Raw genomic sequence first — 14,499 nt, forward strand, 5'->3', positions numbered from 1 at the left:
AGCTGCCTCCTAACGGAGCAATGCGTTTCGTGCTGTTTGTTCTCCTTCATTCTCAGGGAGAGAGGGGGAGAGAGAATGATTCAGAGCAAGGCCGTAGCCATGGAGTCAACATTGGGGGTGACCAAATCTTCCAGGGGGTCTGGGGGTCCCAAGCCAGAAAATAATCTAAATTTTAAAACATTTCCTGCCATTTTGTGCCTAAAAATATTTTAAAATGCACTAACACATGGGATGGACTTTTTATTGTATTATTTACAATAATGTTTAATAGTGTATTCTATTACATTGCTCTGTTTTTACTTTATTACCATTTATTGTATCATTGTATGTAATGTTTGGGATTAGGGATTAATAAAGTACAACCATAACCACAATCATACAAACAGAAATCTATGCATTGATTTATATGAAGACAAGTCCAGATATTGTGGCCAAGGTTTAGCAAATTATTTTTTTTATTTACATAGCATAGCAATTATTATTACTTTTTAATATTTTCGTAGCAATATATGGGGGGGGGGGGGCATTTTGAGCATATTTGAATATTGGGGGGGTGGAGGGGTGTCCCCCAATATATTATAATTACGGCCTTGATTCAGAGGCGCCTTAAACAACAGACCGGAGTGGACAGCCAGCCAGAGCCGGCGCTACCAACAATACCCCAAACCTCTGTGGCGCTGTATTGGGATTATTTGGCGATACCGCGTTGGCAGTACAAATAAAAAAACGGTGAACACATTCGTTCATGCCACTGCCGTCTTAAAAGGAATATATATATCACAGGCGATGTTTCGGGCAACGGGGCCTTGATGCATGGCGCATATTTGGCCAGCTCCATTCAAGAGGGTTGATACACGTGGCGAGGAAACCGGAGCATCCGGAGAGGACTAACGCGTGCGGGTGGGTGACATTCAATCCCCCCTTGATACATGGAAATGTGTCCGATTTGCTACGCTGCCATACCTCGGCTAAGCCAGGAGAGGGCGAACTTAGCGCCCCACGGGCGGAGGCGTTTCACAGCATTTGCGTGGCGATCCAGAAAAACACTCCTCCACTACTGCCCCCCCCCCCCCACACACAATGCCATACCTGTCAACCCCTTATCAGTGTCCTACCTTATTATTACAGACCAATCTCAACGTTTACCCTATACACTACACTATACACTACACTATACACTACACTATATACTACAGTATACACTACGCTACTACATACCTGTCAACCCCTTATCAGTGTCCTACCTTATTATTACAGACCAATCTCAACGTTTATCCTATACACTACACTATACACTACACTATACACTACACTATATACTACAGTATACACTACGCTACTACATACCTGTCAACCCCTTATCAGTGTCCTACCTTATTATTACAGACCAATCTCAACGTTTTTCATATACACTACACTATACACTACACTATACACTACACTATATACTACAGTATACACTACGCTACTACATACCTGTCAACCCCTTATCAGTGTCCTACCTTATTATTACAGACCAATCTCAACGTTTTTCCTATACACTACACTATACACTACACTATACACTACACTATATACTACAATATACACTACGCTACTATATACCTGTAAACCCCTTATCAGTGTCCTACCTTATTATTACAGACCAATCTCAACGTTTTTCCTATACACTACACTATACACTACACTATACACTACACTATATACTACAGTATACACTACGCTACTATATACCTGTCAACCCCTTATCAGTGTCTACCCTATTACAGACCAATTCAGACCTTGTTGGTCACCACCGTGCCCTTATAAATCTCAACGTTCATGCTGCAAAGTCCCATCACAAGGGAGAAACAAAAAACAGACACAAAAATGTTTGTTGCCCGCATTGAAACTGCTGTACGCCGTATGGACCTGAAAACTCAATTTCCCTGTACAAGAACACCGGGTAAACCGTATAGGTTGATAGCTATGCAGCGCTGCATTACAGGCAACGACGTGCAGCAGCATAGCCATCACCACCGCCGCTACATCTGTGAAAAAGAGCTTTATAGCTCATGGGATTCCTCCAGGATGAAAAATATATATTCTGATACAGCTACAGTGCGTGGGGAGAATGCGATTGTCCGTCGTATGGCTAAGAGGTCACCTGAAAGTGGATCTCTCAGAAGCAGTTCTATGATATCCCCTTCTGCTGGCGACGCTGTGCTGTTGTTTGGGAGTTCCTGATGGATTGTGCATCACACGGCATGATGAGCTTCACCATCGTGAGCGTGTGGCGAGATGTTAGTTAACGACTTCGTCCCGGTATACTAGGAGCTTGTGGGTACGATCCCGACCCTGGCGCCTTGTATATCTGAAGTTTGCACGTTCTCCCCCGTGGTCGCGTGCTTCTTTTCTCCGTGTCCTCCGGGTTTTTTCTTCCCTCCACATTGAGAATCACCATCACGCGTATAGAGGATTTGGCTGCTAAAACATTGCCACACGATGATGAGCCACTTCGTTGAGCTATCATTTGTGGCCGGGTCGCTTCTGAAAAAGAGCTGCATAGCTCAGCGGGACTTACCTGGTAAAATAAAAAAAGTTTTAGTTTTTTTTAATGAGTATATGCGATCCATTCTGTCAGTTATGGACATTCCATAGTGGCCGTCCATAAATGACGCCACGCACCTGGGGGGAGGGTCAGACATTTGTGACGATGTGTGACGAGGGTGGGGGGGGGAGTTGAGAAATGTGACGTCACATCAAAATGCGCAACTTTAAATAAATATAGACAACACGTTCTACTTAATTAAATAGACTTTTTAATGTTTTCTCCTACAACATCAGAGTGCAGCGCCACATTAAATACGCACCACAATGACAATAGTTTAAAGCGATTTGAAGCATGTTTCATTTGGGGGGGGGCAGAGCTTTGTGACGTCATATTTGAGGGGGGGGTCTGACTTTTTGTGACGCCGTGTGACGATGGGGGGGGGGGGTCAAATATCGTCCAAAATCGCGTGACGTCATTTATGGACGGCTCCTTTTGAGCTTTTGAGGAACACAGCGTAACATTTGCCGGCACCTACACGTCGTTTTTAACTCGGTTCAGCCTGAGCCGAGTTGAAAACATTGTGCGTGTGGGCAGGGGCGGAGCCAGGATATTGACTTTGGGGGGGGGGGCTGACTTCAATATTCTGAGATATCCAGTGTTTATGTTTTCCAATGGGCGCCACAAATGTATAAAACAAAATTTATTGGATTTGAACACGGAGTTTATTAATAGGTCGGAGCCGCTGATGTGGCTAATAAGTTCGATAAGTTCGAAAGGCTGCCGCTCAAGCAGCCTGCAGGGCAACACACAAGGTGGCAGCACAAGGTGGCAGCCTGCAGGGCAGCACGAGGTGGCAGCCTGCAGGGCAGCACAAGGTGGCAGCCTGCAGGGCAGCACAAGGTGGCAGCCTGCAGGGCAGCACGAGGTGGCAGCCTGCAGGGCAGCACGAGGTGGCAGCCTGCAGGGCAGCACAAGGTGGCAGCCTGCAGGGCAGCACAAGGTGGCAGCCTGCAGGGCAGCACAAGGTGGCAGCCTGCAGGGCAGCACAAGGTGGCAGCCTGCAGGGCAGCACAAGGTGGCAGCCTGCAGGGCAGCACGAGGTGGCAGCCTGCAGGGCAGCACAAGGTGGCAGCCTGCAGGGCAGCACGAGGTGACAGCCTGCAGGGCAGCACGAGGTGGCAGCCTGCAGGGCAGCACGAGGTGGCAGCCTGCAGGGCAGCACGAGGTGGCAGCCTGCAGGGCAGCATAAGGTGGCAGCCTGCAGGGCAGCATAAGGTGGCAGCCTGCAGGGCAGCACAAGGTGGCAGCCTGCAGGGCAGCACAAGGTGGCAGCCTGCAGGGCAGCATAAGGTGGCAGCCTGCAGGGCAGCACAAGGTGGCAGCCTGCAGCATTTTGCAGCAGCCGAATATCCGGTTATCCCGATTACCGACTTTCCCAAAATTTCAGGGGGGGCTAAGCCCCCCCCCCCTATGGCTCCGCCCCTGCGTTTGGGTGCGTTTAGTGGCTTCGCACGAACGCTGCTCTTCGAACCGGGGACCCGACTTCGATTCTCGCTCACGGACAACACCAGTGACTATTATCGTTTTCGATTATAAATGTAGATGATCGTTTTAGATTATCATTATCGTTTTCGATTACCATTCTCGATTATTGTTTTCGATTGCCATTTTAGATGATATTTTTTTAATGATAATTTTCGATAATTTCAGATGATCGTTTTCGACTACAGTTTTTAGATTATAATTTTCGATTACAATTTTACGCTGATCGTTTTCGATTATTAACCTTCGACTCGGCTCAGCTGATTTAGTCTCTGGGTGGGTGGGTGGTGGTGGTGGTGGCACACAGTGAGGGCTAACAACTGGTGCCATCCACCAGCCATCTCAGTCAGCCTCACCATGGCACCTGCAGGGTCTGCGTCGTGCGGTGGCCCCGTCGATGGCGAGCTTAAGAATACGTCCGTAATAAATTAGAGGGTTCTGTTTTTTTTGTGTGTGTGTGGGTTAGATCGCGTAATTTTTAACGTTAAATCCGCCACAGCCAATTAGTAAGGTTAAGTCGCGTAACCAGAACGAGGCCGATACGTTACTAGTACAGCAACAACCGGGTGTGTTGTTGGAGAGCAAAAAATCCACAGTTGGTGTGGGGCTCTGGTTATAAATGTTGTGGATTTGCTCTCCAACACACGCGTGTTGCTGTACTAGTAACGTATCGGCCACGTTCTGTTTACGTGACTTGACCTTACTAATTGGCTGTCGAGGTTTAACGACACATTTATATTTACGCGAAAGCCTTCTGCTACGCGTTAAACTGACACGTGCTTAGTGTTACGCTCCATGTTGCAATGTAAGCGATAAAGCGTAAAAACTTGATGTGGAGCTTTCGTGACTGCAGGAATTACTCTTTGGTTCTTTCGGTAAATTCACGAAGACAAAAATGTTGATAAAGCGTAGTCGTAACAGGCTTGATACTGGGCGCGCGTGTACACACACACACGTGTATACACGCACGAGTACACACACACAACAACAACCGCCATTCGCCACTAAGTGGCGGTGACGTCACCACGACGCTTGTGCCAGGCCATGTGCACCTTGAGGCCACGTGAAGTGTCTAACGCCCGCTGGCAGGAGGTCACGGGGCAGACCCAGGTGCCACGAGTCGACTAAGATGACCGGCTGTTGCACCACCTGTGCCCCCTACTGTGCCAATCCGCTGTGCTTTAGCCACCCGACGCTCCGCCCGTTGTTGTGAGCGTCGCTCCTCCCCCCTCCGTTGTTGTTGAAGGGCGACTGCCTCCAACTGCGCAGTAGCGTCCTTCACGAGCCTCCTCCACCACCCTTTAGCATATTTATAGCAATAGACGAACAATGTTTTGCCAGGAGGCACAGCTGAGATGATACGGACAGCCGAATGAAGGGCAACTGTTAAGCCCAGGCATGTGCAGTCGTGTATGGGTGGCTTAGCGTTCAGAGAGCTCTCCTCCGGGTCAAGAGGTCACCCGCGTTCGGACCCACATCCGAGCTGCGGATAATAACCGGGCCCCGGCAAGATCGCGACGAATGAACGAGCACGCACCCTGCTCTCAACATGCGTGTGGAGGTTTGGCGTGGCTCTTTGTCGTGGCTGGTTGAGAGAGGGATTGTCTGTCTCTTTTAGCAAAGGGACACAACGCCAAATATACTTCACGGTAGACCGGTGAGGTGGGTAACTCAGAGGCAGTGGTTGTCGCTCCACCGGTGGAATTTCAACCACTGGCTTCGGGGCACTAAATAGGAGGATTTAGCACCAATACCCTCAATGTTCATTTGAGCAGCAGGAACTCAACTCGAGTAATTGTTGTTATTGTGGTGTTTTGATGAAGCGAATGCCCAATGGATGTGTGTTAACAGTGCAAGGGCACAGAGCGTCACTCGTGGAGGGAAGAGACCACGTGGCGAATCGAGAAGCCACTTAACGTCTCTGAGCGGCTCCTAGCCACAGGAACTTTGCTGAGAAGGATGCGTGGGTGTGACGCGTTGTAAATCCACGAGCGACGGTAAGAAAAGGGCTGTATGTAGAGCTGTGTGGCTCCGTTAAGGGTCTTGCCAACAAGGGAGCATTTGTTTGGTAGTTTACAACGCAGCATTGCTGCACGCACAGCCACCCACTCTGGCACGATCCCCGCTCAAACCACGAACACGTGTTGCTGTCGTTCGGAGTACAGATGCAAATGTATCTGTTAATAACCAACGTCATCATCGTCATCACCATACTCAGCCACTGCCTATCCATTGCCGGATGAAGGCCTCCCCACGCTGTAGAAAATCCCTCGTGATATTATGTTAATTATTATCATCATAAACCATTGTCAGTCCACTGATGGAGGAAGGCGTCACCAAGCCGTAGCCACCTCTCAGGATGCTGCGATGTTACAATCTGCTCGGCAACTGCACGCGAACTGATCTCGTTGCTCCATCTCCCTGGTGGATGTCCCCTCGTACGCGTTGCATTCCTTGGCTACCACTCCGTCCTTCTTCTTGACCGTCGTCTGTCGCCCCCCTGCTAGCGATGCGTCCTGCCCGAGGCCCGCTTTTATGAACAGTTTAAATTAAATTATTAACCTGCGAGCCTTTTCTGATCCCTGCGATCTTCTCTTCCTAAGGCTCGATGTAATTCTCAGCTTGTGTCTCGCCATACTTCTGCGCGCACTTCTCAGTTTTAGCTCCACGACCATGTTTTAATCCACGTGTTGTAGTAGAAGGTTAATGCGGATCGATTGAAAACGTTCGTCTTCAGGTGCGTCGTTTCCATGTGCACGAGTATTGCTTTGTGAGAAGGCAGCATTGTTTGCACTATGGGGAAACTCGTTCCTGTTGTAGGAACGTGGAATTTGCACCCACTGCCTGAGAATGAGCCTCACCCCCACACTTGTTTGAGCTAGGAGACACATTGATTGAAATAATTTATCAAGGAAAGCATCACAAATCCAAGGACTATTTCACAGGAGTCATGACTTACGTAGAGCTGTGCACGTGGCCTGTAATAAAGCACTGCGAGGAGGCAGCAGCAAAACCCTGGACCAGTTGCGACATAGTCGTCTCATCAGCCATGCTGGTGAGAAACATCGGCACGGGAAACAAAGCGGGCTGGGCGTTGTGCTGGTCACGTCACCCCATTCTGTGCCGAGCTAGCCTAACAGGTGCTCACTGACAGCACTGCCCCAACAATCTGTACAAGCCGCATAGGGAATCTTTGCCTTTGTATAAGTGAAGGATGATTGGCAAGGGGTAGACCACAAGTTTCCAGAGCATGAAGGAGCGCCCTCTAAGCGTTGGGTCAGAAAGCCCTACTGAAGTGACTCGGAAAAAGTTCCGTGGCGTCATTTTCCGGGGCCGTTCCCTGACAACATCGCGAGGCTCTGCTGGCTGAAGGAGTCCCACAAGGGGACGTTTCCTCGGCTCGTGACGTGACTCCCGAACACCTGTGAAAATACTGGACATCTGTGAAAGGAAGAGCTTTATAGCTCATCGGATTCCTCCAGCAGAAATAAATGTTCTGATTCTGAGCAGCACAGATGTTGTAAAAAAAAAATCCCAAGATTTATAACGGCGATTTTTTGGGAAATTAGTTATGCTTGGGCGCGTTGGCCCTGGGAGAGCGGCCCTTGCAGGGTTGGCGTTGGCGGGGCATGCTGAGCGATGGGCTGCTCATCATGCTGAGCTACGGGGAAGATCGGCCCCGATGGTGAGCTCCGGGGCATCCTGTGGAGCGACAACAGCCAGAGGCGGCCACGCAAAACACAGGTGGGGCTAGAGCGGCCTCACCACTCCCGAGCGCAGGGACACCTTGCAGTCGGCCGCCCAGGCCCTGTGATGCGGTTGCTGCTGTAATGATAATGAAGCTGGCTCGTCGATAGTGAAGTTCGTTTTGAATGTACGTGTGTGTACGTTGAACGTCTCTCGCACCGTACGTAGCCAACCGTGCTAATTAGCGGTGCGGCAGGGCGTTTGTGAAGCGTTTGGAAGAACTTTGTTCTGGAGTAATGATACCTTTGTCACGGTGACAAACATCGATTTGGCATCACAACCCTGAATGATACGAACGCAAACAGTGTAACTGGTATTGGCCAAACATCCCAATGCTGAAAACCCACCCTTCAAACTACTCAATGGAGATTGCACGCAGCAGTAGCAGCGTCGCCCCGACTATGAATGAATGCCTGTCAGGACCCTCGTGACGAAGAGTCCTGAGACGATGCGAGGCTTTCCTGGGTAAACGAGACTAGTAACAACAACAACAACAGTTCCCGGCTTGCCACGAGGGCCCCTTGGTCGCACGGTCGCAGTGAAGGGCCACGTTGGCTGGAGGTGCCCCACCCCACCCCACCTCCGCTGCTGTGATGCATAGGAGAGTGGGCAACTGCAGTTGTGTGTGTGACAGAGAGTTAGCATGGGCACGGATGGCTCCATCATATCCAGAATATTTAGTTACCGCTTGCACCTTTTGAGAATGAGACGCTTTGGTGAATGGCAGGACCCGAGAATGCCCGCGATTAAATGCACGACCCCGTGTGTTTTTATATTCGGTAGTCCCTCGGTTAGCGTTTTTAATCCGTTCCACAAAAACTACTGTTAACTGAAATAACTGTTAACCGAATGTAGGAATTCCATGTTAAAAGCATGAATCCGTGCCAAGACGATCGGAAGTTGACCTTTATGACCATAAAAAACATAGTTTATAATATTGAAACACTCCATATTAATACATAAACATTATAAGAACACTTTAGGTGTCATTGCAATCACTTACAAGTTGAAAAATAAGTAAAAATCACTGAGTCTGCAAGAGCTGTTTCCACTGCCAAAATAGAAAACTTAATGTAAACAAAGCCAGTCGAGGTCTAAACGCTCAAAAATGGGCGTCGCTGATTGGCTGAGGGAATGGTAAGCCCCACTTACTAGCTCTCGGATTGGCCGAAATAGCGCCCCACGTGCATAACGGAAACGTACCGTTACATCAGAATTTATCGTCAGCCTAAACCGTGGGGTCCTATGGGAGGCGAAACGTGAACCAAAAAAAAACATTAAGTGATGTCACTGTTAACCTGAGGGACGACTGTATATATAAGGGCATCGGAGGGGTTACAGAAAAGATGGGAGGGCGCATTCGGTCCACCTGGCTCGTTCAGTTGTGAGCAGCACATCGAGTATAGAATGTCATCGAGGAGTGTCTTGAAGAGTCGGCGAAATGAATCGGCTACCACAACCACGTGCTGCGTAGGGGGGCAGCCGCACCCACACTCCGGCCGCTTTCTGCATGTGAAACACAACCGCCCCCTCCTGGCCTCGGTCCTGAACTTCCCCACCACACGTGGCGGCGGCAGCGTTCGCCCGCCCGCAAAAGCACTCTGGTTCCCTTCTCTGCGTTGAGCTGGAAGGGGAAGTCGTCCGGATCGACTTGGTGGACGTGATTCACGGTTGTAGTCACGTGCTTTCCCAAAGACGCCTGGTGCCGCCATGGGTAGGGGGTGAAGTCAGCTACAAGTGCCTAATCCCGAGTCATCTCCCCAGACTAGTGAACACATCCCATGACATCATCAGTTTCCCCTTCCATTGTCCGTGTGTGTGTGGCACAGTAGGGTGGTGCATCGGCCAGTCATCTCAGTCAGTGCACCCATGGCACCTGGGTCTGTCCCGTGACCTCCTGCCAGCGGGCATTCGACACTTCACGTGGCCTTGACGTGCACTTACCCTGGCACAAGCGCCGTGGCGAATGGCAGTTGTGTGTGCGTGCACGTGTGCATATCAAACCCCACGACGTACCGTGTGTGTGAACCCACGAGTCATAGGTGTTCGCCGACAGCACTTGTCCCAACAGTCTGTTTAGGTTAGGCATGCGGGGATCTTTATCTTTGTCCCACGTGGGAGTCGCCAGATCATTCCACCGTCCACTCTGTCAAACCCACAGCCCAGCTTCTGTAGAAAAGAGACCGCTGATTTTGTACAAAATGATCATGCACTTTTTATTTACAACAGAGTGATACTCGTGAAATTCCGAGAATAACTTCTGCCACAAAATAGGCCCTGTTGTGAAATTTTACGCGGAGCCTTTCACGCCCGATAATCCTAACGCGTTCCTTTCGGGTGACATCGTCGTGTGTCATGTCAACGCACATTATTTGACGCGTCACGTGCGTATGATATGCACATTTACATAATTGCCAGAGTGAAATTGATTTAATTGGCTTTTTGTTGGGTGGTGGAGGGTTACAGTACAAAAATTACATTCCACCTATACGATCTGGCCCAAAATGAAGTTAAGTATGAATCACGCCTGTTCGTGGCTCTCCCCTTTTCTGTGAGTCCCACGGCAAATCTGCCCCCACGCTCTGGGCAGCTCCTGGTCGTGAGTGGATGTATCATTGCTCTGTGTGCACACGGTCACTGAAACCCATCTGGGGGTGCCTCCCACCCACAAACGGTTCGAGTCCGCGTGGTGACGGATGGCTTGCTGAGCAATAGACATATTCCTACACCGTCATCAACATCCTGGATGGTCATCGGGATTAGCGACGCAAATGAGAAGGAGGTTGCGATGGGTGGGACTGGTGTGCTGAATGTGGGAGTCCAGGTTACGGAGAGGGCCGCCCAGGAGAGTGGCACCCAGAGGTCAGCAGCCCTAAAGCCAGACGGTGTAGGAGACTGAAACGTGGACCCTGGATGCCTCGAGTGAAACATATGGCCAGATGGACACCATCCTTGGTCTCGGAAATTTCCCTCCCCCCCCCCCTTTGGTTGCCGACGGCACGGCATGCTACGCCAGGATTGACTCGGCGCTCCGTCCGCCCGTCCCGCTTCCTCATGCCGCCGACTCCGTGGCTCGAGCGGCCACCCCACCCTCCCCCCGCCCCCCCGTGTCCCGCTGCAGCTACGCGCTGTGCACGGTGGCCCTCCTGGCCTTGGCGTTCGTCACGGCCCTGGCGACCGCACTCACACTCCTCATGGGCCCCCGCTCCCCGCCGGCACCACAGCCGCCGTCTCAGCGGCCACTGTCGTCACCGCCTTCGCCGCCGCCGGTGCCGGTGGCGGTGATGAGCGCCGTGGGGCCCGAGGGCCGGGCCGTGGTGACGGTGGACCGCGGGGATGGCCTCACGGTGCGGGTGCACGTTCTGCCCGCGTGACCCGACGTGGCGCCTGCGTTGAACGCCCCGAGAGAGGAGCTGCGCGCCGGGCTCACGCAGTTGCCAGCGGAACGCGGGCCCCCGCTCGCTCACAAACACCCACGCTTGTGAACTCGCACACACACTCATGAACTTGCACACTTGCACACACTCTTGAACTTGCACACACTCATGAACTCACTTAACTCGCCCATGAATACTCAATTACTAACTCACTTATACTCACCTATTATTAATACAGTCGCTCAATTACTCACCCACAAAGACTCACCCATTATATTATTAACACAGTCGCTCGCTCATTGACTCGCACTCACCGATAATTAACAGTGGACTAATCGTCATCTGTTTCCATCTGTATGGGGATAGAGTGTCGAACGGGTGCTCCGGTTTCCTCCCACATTAATGTGGCTGAAAACATCCTGAAATTAATAACCCCGAGGCAGAACCAATTTGAGAAGGAAAGAGTAATTCTCTTTCTTGTGGCTCTCCCGGTTAAATAAGTGAACAGACCAATTAAAACGAGAACGCTTTAGGGCCACCGCCGCTCCCGACAGAGGCTGCCGTTCGCGCGGTGCACCGAGGGCCGGGGCGAACCGAGCGCCGGATGGAGCGGAGCGAGGCTGCGCGTGCAGGGAACGAGTGACGGCGGCGTTCGCCCCGGTGCCAAGGGCGCTCCGCGGCAGGCGAGTGGAGTCTGCCACCGAGCTCCCAGCCAGGGCACGGGAGGGCCCTCCCTCCCGCCCCCCGGTCTACCGTGGCGACCGTGGCGACGGTGGTTGGGTGGAGCTTGCGCTGTCGATGAAGATGGAATGATGGCCAGATGAAGGCAGCTCTCCTACGGCTCGATTGTGAGAACATTTAAAACGATCCGTCCAAAGATAGCCGGACGTAATTGTTTTTTAATGCTGGCTGGTACAGCTCCTGTTTGTGGTGGATGGCACTGGTTAAAGTCCTGTGAACTTTCGTTGCAGTGTTCTGTTCGGGTCGTCTCTGTGAAGATGCCCATTCGCTGCTTCCAAATGAATTGAAGCCTCTGACACTTTTTGGAGTTAACATTCGTGGTGGCTGTACCGGTTTATTGGCCTCTTCATCAGCTCGTTGTTGTTGTTGTTCCATCCGCATCAGCCCCCTTCACAATTGCCGGGTCCTCACGCAACTCCACCACGTGCGAATCCTCCACATCGCAGAGTCCACCACCAACCCACCAACCACCTCTCTTTGGCCAGCGCCACAATGTGGAAGCCAGCAGTCTTGCCAGCCAAGGCGAGTTCCTCAAGTTTCCATCGAACTCTCACTGCCAAGTGGTCGTAAAATCTTCAAACAAACCTTCAGCCCTTTCCCCCTTTGATGCACGCAACATTGACGTCGATCTTCAATGTAGACACTCGAACGTCTTGCCACAACTCTGTAGACTTCCCACATCTGCTACGAGTTTCTTTGGAGGCAGTCAAAAGGTGCCACATGCTGAGCACAGTTTTGAACTTTTCCCGCATTATAACGCTGATGAGCAGCGGTGGGAAGACCCAGGCATCCCGAGACCACCTACAACACGCTTTTATAACACATCCTCTTTTAACTTCGCGACTAATACTTCCCCCCCCCCCCATGCCTTACACTTGCCAGAGGCACTATCGTTATTTACCGTGCGTGGTTTTTTTTGCACGCATCTCTCCACGCGCTGTGTTTTAAAACTTTTAAAACTTTCTCGCAGCAAGCACTGAAACTGACGACGTGGTGGAACACGCGGCCTGCTCACGGGGCGCAGTGATTCTGGGCGGTGCGCGCATCGCGGAGTTTCGGTATAACGGCGCAACGTAGTGCGGTCTCCACGTGTGCGTTCCGAGGTTAAGGATTGTTCAACGTTTCAAAAAGAAAATAATTGCAGCACACTAACAAGGAATTATGTTGCCTCGTTAAATCGGCGACGAATTTTTTAAAACAACGCACAATGTGGCAACTTGTAGATGGTAATTTTTGTGTGCTAAGTATTACAATGCGGTATAAACAGGTTTGGGTAGAACTCGCTTCAAATCGAATAGAGGGGCCCTTTCCAATAGACATCTAAAAGTTCACCAGCATCGGTTCAAGCAAGCCTACTGATGAGACACTGAATATCAAAACCAAGGCCGCAATTATATATTTTGGAGGGGACACATCCCTCCCAATATTCAAATATGCTCAAAATGTCCCCCCCGCCCCCCCCCCCCCCAATATATTGCAATACAAATATTTTTAAAAATAAAAATTGCGATGCTATGTAAATAAAAACAATTTGCTAAACCTTGGCCACACTATCTGGACTTGTCTTCATATAACAATGCATAGATTTATGTTCATATGATTGTGGTTATGGTTGCACTTTATTCATCCCTAATCTCTGCCATTACATAAAATGAAACAAGAAAAGGTAAAAAAGTAAAAACAGAGCAATGTAATACAATACACTATTAGACATTTTTGTAAAAAATAAATAAGAAGTCCATCCCATGTGTTAGTGAAATTTTTAATAGTTTAGGCAGGAAATTAGTTTTCAAACTTAGATTTTTTTCTGGGGGAGACCTCCACACCCCCTGGGAGATTTGGTCCCCACAATGTTGACTCCATGGCTACGGCCTTGGTCAAAACCGGTCCTGAGTTTGGTTGTCGAACCAAAATAAGAAAGCCTGACAGCTGATGAGACACTACATGTCAAAACCAGTCCTGATTTGGTTTGCTGAACCAAAACAAGCCTGACTGCTGATGAGACAATGCTTGTCAAAATCAGTCCTGACAAATTACGTACTCCCTGAAGGCCGTGTAGCTGAAGGGATGTGTCCAGTTCGTGGTGTGGGACAGCAGAGGGCAGGGCAATGCGATCCATTGTTGAACATCAGTGCTCTGCTCTCGAATTCTGTACTCCCTGCCTTCAACAACAAGCACTGATCAATTCTAGATTTAAAGCTTTCGTGACTGCTAGTATCCATACTCTTTGGTTCTATTGGGTAAAGTCACGTAGGTGAAAATAAAATAACAAAAAATCACTTGTTTTATTTTCACGTACGTGACTTTACCCAATAGAACCAAAGAGTAAGCACTGATCAGTGTGATAATTGAATACTATGGGAGCCTTTAACATTGAAGTCTATGGGAGCTTTTAACATTAAAGTCTATGGGAACCTTAAACATTAATTATATAGGAGGCTTTTGATTTAAAGCTTTCGTGACTGCAGTAATTCATATTCTTAGTTCTTTCGGTAAAGTCACGTGACTTCACCGAAAGAACTAAGAATATGAATATATAGTAGGCTTTAACATGAATGG

This window comes from Petromyzon marinus, chromosome 50, assembly GCF_048934315.1.
Source record: "Petromyzon marinus isolate PM22_M1 ecotype Great Lakes invasive population chromosome 50, UKy_Petmar_22M1.pri1.0, whole genome shotgun sequence".
NCBI classification, from domain to species: domain Eukaryota; kingdom Metazoa; phylum Chordata; class Hyperoartia; order Petromyzontiformes; family Petromyzontidae; genus Petromyzon; species Petromyzon marinus.